At 50.0% G+C, this 6,000-nt stretch overlaps 1 protein-coding gene across 9 annotated transcripts in view; it reads right to left on the reverse strand.

The window, feature by feature from the left end:
* Window positions 1–6,000, reverse strand: part of KCNS3 (potassium voltage-gated channel, modifier subfamily S, member 3) — a 28,027-nt gene that overhangs the window by 21,147 nt on the left and 880 nt on the right. Inside the window, exons 1-2 of one of the 9 annotated variants that reach the window (XM_012727543.1) lie at window positions 5,943–5,967; window positions 4,361–4,421 (exon numbers count right to left, since the gene is read on the reverse strand). The exons of 6 other annotated variants lie outside the window; for them this stretch is intronic. The gene's annotated coding sequence lies outside the window, so the exon portion shown is untranslated. Of the gene's footprint in view, window positions 1–4,360; window positions 4,422–5,942 lie in introns of all 9 variants that reach the window. 2 more of the 9 variants (XM_012727541.1, XM_012727548.1) reach the window with 2 other exon arrangements.

The raw sequence follows: 6,000 nt of genomic DNA on the forward strand, positions 1-6,000 counted from the left end.
CTTTTTTTTACAGAATATAATAAAATAAATATGATGCATCCATGGCATCTAATCCATTATTCGGGAGGTAGAAAACAATGTTTTTATGCTTCACAGACATCCACACTCAGCCCCTGGGAGCCATCCTGGGAGGATTTTTTTTTCATGCTTTGCGCAGAACTATCTACTATGACTAATTCCACACTTCATAAACATGAAAGAAATTATAAAATAATGAGATCCCCAGGCAATGCAGGTCCAAAAAGTGTTCAATTTGACTTATTCAAATTAATTCTCATGCTGGGCCTTTCCCTAATCCACTTCCTAGATGCAAGTGTCTCACTCTGAGTTTCCAAGTTCTCCACATGAGGAAGGAGGAGGCGAGATAGAAAAGACCCTCAGAGGAAAGGACAGCCACGACCCCACTGCACAGCAGTGAGACTGGACAGCTCAGAGCAAGCCCTCAGAGACAGCTTTGGACCAGCGGACCGGCAGATGGGCGGACAGAAGTTCTGACCACATCAAGCCTGGAGGTACCAGCCGATGGCGTCTCTGCTCTGGAATAAATCGGGATGCATCTGAAAAACGCCATACTTTGAGGACCACGGCTTTCTTTACCTGGTTCTCACACTCAAATTTTCCGTGTCCAAGAGTTTGCTCCTCATTAGTTTTGCAAGAAAAATCCAAAATAATTTCACACTCAACCAATTTAGCAGCAGCTTTTAAAAAATCATTTAAAAAATAGTGCAAATAGAATTTTGGAGCATTGCTGCTGTTGTTTCATGTAATTTGAAGAAAAATAACGTGGTCTTTTTTAACAACCTCACTAGTCTTTGAAGTCTTAGCTAACCAATACATTGAATTGCTGAAGTTCACATTCAAATCACATTGGATAAAAACCTAAAACAAATAACAGAACAAAAATCAATATAGCTGAAGATGTACTTCATAGCAGCCATTCTGAAAGTGTGGTTGGGGGACCCTGGGGTTCCTAAGAGGCTTATAAAGTCAAAACTATTCTCATAACAAACTAAGGTTTTACTATTTCATTCTCATTATCCCACACGTCAATGGAATTTTCCAGAGATAAACAAAATTATACAGAGAAGCAAATCGAAGATTCCCTCTGTCTTCTAATACCGAGATATGACACTAATTTGTAAAAATGTAAAACAATGCCACTCACAAAATTTTGTTTTGAGAAATGATCACTTTTCATAAAAACAAAATTCATTTAGTCAACATTTGACTTGTTAAATAAATTCATTACCTGAAAATGTCTCCACTCTAATTTATAATGTAAATATTGACAAAAAGAACCCACATTAAAAACAAAAGCTTAGGGGGCCCTCCCTGGTGGCACAGCCGGTTAAGGCACAACACTAAAAAGCTAAAGCCACTTCCGCATGAGTTCAATCCCCACCCGCCAAATGATCCACATGCAGTGGCAGACCTCTCCTGACCCGCCCGCTGCTCCCCTCAGCCTGTTCTGCTCCCCACTCTGTCTCTGGTGAAGCCTCTCACACTCCACATCTCTGGCCTGTCCCCCAGTTCTGTATGAATAAATACATCTTTAAAAAAAAAAAAAGTTAGGACAGCAGGGCTTCTCAATTTTTGAGCATATAAAGGTGCATGTACCAAACATTTTGGAATACCATCTCATAGTACTGGCAACTCTGTTGTCCTTTTTTTTTTTTTTTTTAACTGTAGCAAAATACACACAACATATACATGACCAGCTTCACAACCTTTAAGAGTACAGTTCAGGGGTGTTAAATGCATCATAATATTGTTCAGCCCGAGTCTCTCCATCATCTAAAGTGGACACTGGGCCCTCCCTGGTGGTGCAAGGGGTGAAAGCTCAGCATAGCGTTATGAGCAAGCCACAGCCACCGCAGCATGAGCTTGACCCCCGCCCTGGAGGTGACCCACGTGGCGCAGCAGACCTCTCTTGTCTCACCTCTGCTCCATCAGCAGTGTACCTTGTCAGTCTGCCTGTTCTGCTCCCCACTCTGTCACTGGTGAGTCCTCTCACCGCCCCTGCACCTCTGGCCTGTACCCCAGTGCTGTATGCATAAATAAATAAATCTTTAAAAAATAAATAAATAAAGTGGAAAGTCCATGCCAACACAAACTGGTTTTGGCTTGTCTGTTTCTTCCCAATCAGCCAAGCAGCCCAGCCTACAGAGAGAGTCTCTCTCTCTCTCTGTTCCTTCTATACCACCCAGCCCTGGTGTTCTTAGTCTCAGAGCTATCGAATGCCCCAGACCTCATGACCTAACTCTGCATTTGTGGGGCCATCTGAAACCTACTCCAACAGCTAATGCCAGTTAAATGGGAATGGATACCAATTTACACATGGATTTATTGGTGTGTTCTTCACTGCTGACGTGGATGGTAGCAATGACTGGCAAAAAAAAAAAAAAAGAAAAACAAGAAAACCCATCAGAGTTTGGGGCCACATGGCATAACTGGGCAGCCTGTGTCTTTGATTTCAAAGCCTCCTACAAAAGACACTAAATTCAAGAAGGAAAAGGGTATTCCTGTTTCCCAGAGTACGGCTGGGCGACACGGAGACAGATGCTCGGTGCTCGCATCCATCCGACACCACTATGACATGTGACTTCTAATTCGATCAAAAGTATAGGGAAACTAATTAATAGGTGGAGTTCACGGGCATCCATGAACTTTCATGAGATTTCTACCATTACAGATCCAGAGAATCTACACTACAGGATTTATGTTTTAATGAGCCAGTGGGATGAATCTGCGGCTGTTGATACCTTACTACACGTCGGTAAAGATAGATGGAAGGATGGATAGATAGGCAGGCAAACAGACATAGATAGACACAGCCAAATAATGGCCCTGCTCATTTTTATAAGCTTCACTAAGGACGTTCAACCCTCAAAAGGCCTTGGAACCAAAGCTTGGCCAGGCACAGTCTAATCCCCAGTGGGAAGACAGAGGTCAAAGGTCTGATTTCAGTGGCTTCAGGAAGGCACCACCCATAGAAAACCCACAAGAAGACACTGCCCAGAAGTAAGATATACTGACCTCAAAAGACAAGAATGTTGGAACACCCTTGCCAGAACCCAGACAAGGCCTCTCAATCCGAAGCTACAAACCACAATCTTTAACCGCAAAGTTGTGCCATCTCTGGCCAATCAGACTCTTTGCCTTAAGTAAATTGTAGGAAGTGCTATCAGGTTTGTATGGCGCCTCTACCAGGGCCTGGGAAGGCCGAGCTGCTCATAGAAGAATGAAGTGCAGGCACATCCAAGCCTCACATTCAGCCTGCTGACATGCTTTTATCTCAGCACACGAAAGATTTGACAGCATAGAAAGCAGGTGCCTGAACGAACCCTCAAGAGTCAGACTGGTCTCTGGAATAACTTTCCGTCGATGATCCCTTTACACTGTTACTCCCCACAACTGTACAGCGGCCACCTAGATCCTGGCTGAGACTAGATCGTTGCCTGACACAGACTGAGACTCCGAGAAGGGACTGGTGTCGAGTCAAGGATCCACCAAGAGGCAGAAAATCAGAGCCAGAACCCCGGTCCCCAGTCCTCATCGGTTCTCCGTGATGACTCTTGATGGGTGTGTCAACAAATGGTACTGGGAAGAACCCTCTGGCTCCTGATGAGCAAGGGTAATGAACACCCCTTTCTCTCAACACCTGCCCCCCCTCATGCTGGCTAGTGAGACAGAGACCTGCCAGCCCATCTTTGTGTCTCCCATGGACCTGGGAAAATGGACTTGCTGCCCCTGCCACAGAGATAGAGCCTGAAGAACCACAGCCTCATTCCTCATGGGTTTGTTCCGAAGATTAAGTGAGATAATGCCTGGAAAAGTGCCCAGCAGAGTAGCTGGCATATGGTATGCAGCCAATAAATGTTATCTATTAAAAATAAAAGAAGGAGGAGGAGGAAAACCCTGTGGTGCCTGCTCTCTGGAAGCTGACACAGTTTCCAACCCCAAATGCCAGACACGGGGCAGATGGAGGTCTCTGGAAAAAACAGGGGCCACAGCGTCTGGGAAAGGTTGCAAAGAGCAGAGGCGATATCCGAAGTCCCCACTTTAGGCTTCTTTCTTTAGAAATTAAGGAAAGAAGAAAAATGCTTAGTTGGTGCTTTGCTGGAAAACCCAAGCCTCAGAGCTGTCTGAAATTACAAATTCAGAGGATTCATAATATTTAATATTTCAGAACAGAACAAAGACTACTTCCAACCTTCCATTTTGCTCTCATACATTTGCTCAGCAACTGCTAAGCTTTGCGGCATTCATTAATAACTTTATTCGGGGTGATTTTCCAGAATACAGGCTCAGACACACGGCTGAATTTAACAGACCCCGCCGATCTCCTTAGGATACTCACAACATCTTTGGGTTCAGAGTTCTTAAGCACTTCAGTGCCCCCATCATGACAACTCCCACTTCTGAAATGACACATTCAGTATTAGAACACAACGAACGCGTCTGGTGGCTGAGAAAAGAACAGGACAAGACCAGGTGCAAGAAGTTCCTTTGCCCTGCGTATCCCTCCGCGGAGTCACCCTTGGGCTGGATGCAAGATCCGTGCGCATTGTCCTGCGCTTTGCGAGCCCTGGAAGGGGCGAGGGCTGTACCGCAGGCCAAGTTCAGGGACCCTGGGCAAAGCCGCCCTTTTCAGCCCTTGACGTGAGAAGCCCTAAGGCAACTGCCTTTGACTAGGGGGCAGGTGCTCAGGAAAATGCTTCCTGTTTACCTGGGCAGGTATTTGCAAGTAGTCTACACGGGGGACAACCCGGATACTTTACTAGTAAATGGTTATGCAAACGACGTAAGCAAATACATGAAAGGGGACTGGACGGTTTCTGATCTGGTTTTCCTCTCCTGCCCCATTCTTCAGAGAAGCCAAGCTTGAGAACAGCACCTCTCCGCGGGGACCTCAAAGAACACCCCCGCCCCACCCCTCAGCCCCAGCAGCACTCGAGGGCCTTGGGGTCACTTGGGGGAGTGCAGGGAGTCTCTGCAGTCCGGCATCCTAGCCGCGGCTGCCGGAGTTAGACTACTGGCTCAGTCTCTCAAAAGAAAAAGCAACAGACCGGGTTTAGAGGGACAGAAGGGAGGCTTGGAAGGGGGAGGGGGAGACGCACAAACTGAACCAGCCCTGCAATGCGAAAGGCGCCCGCTTGTCGCGGCCACAGCCGGCAGGTCTGGCTGGCTCTCCAGACCGTTCTCGAGAGCTCTGGCAGCTGCCGCCCAGAGGGGCGAGGGAAAGGGGAGTTTCCAACCTCAGTGCACCTGTTCCCCACCATCCCCACTGTCCAGACTCAGGGGGTCCGTGGGCCTCCCCGCCCGGAGCGCGCCGGCGTCCGGGGGCGCATCGCTGCAGCAGGGCGCCGGCCCTGGGCGCGCTCTTCGCCGCAACTGTCGCGGGGCGCGGAGCTGGGCGCCCGGACAGAGGAGAGGAGAGGGGAGGCGGGGAGGAAGGCGGAGCAGGAGGCCCGGGAGGCACTTACATTCGCCAGGAAAGCGCCTCCTGTGGAGGAAGAGAAAGACCCGGTTCCCGGCCGTGGAAACGCCCCAGGGACGCCCCTCCGCGGGTGTCGCCCAGCCGGCGCCTCGATTCCCGGGTCTCCCGCCCGTCCTCCCCCGACCGCAACCCAAGCCGACCCACACGCTAAAGTTGGCCCTAGAAGCCCTCCCCGCCTCTTCCAGGAGCCCCCACCCCGCCTCGGAGCCCGCAGCTCGCGCAACAGGCGAGCCCTTGGGGCCCCAGCGACGGCGGGCGCCGGCGACCGGAGGGCGCTCCGAGGCGCGCCCAGCGGGGTGCCAGGTCACTTGCCGGCGCATTCCCGCGGGGTCTGCACGCGAGCCCCGGCCTGCGGCTGCGGGTCTAGCGCAGCCAAAGACGGGGAAAGTTGCCGGTCCACGGAGCCGACTCCGCAGCGCGCGGCGGGGATCCGAGCAGGTACCTGCGGGAGTCGGGGCGCCTCCGCTGGCTGCGCTCTGCGACGCCGCCCGGCCGCGCCG

Source organism: Condylura cristata, unplaced genomic scaffold, assembly GCF_000260355.1.
Source record: "Condylura cristata isolate star-nosed mole 26May11 unplaced genomic scaffold, ConCri1.0 scaffold00020, whole genome shotgun sequence".
Lineage (NCBI taxonomy): Eukaryota > Metazoa > Chordata > Mammalia > Eulipotyphla > Talpidae > Condylura > Condylura cristata.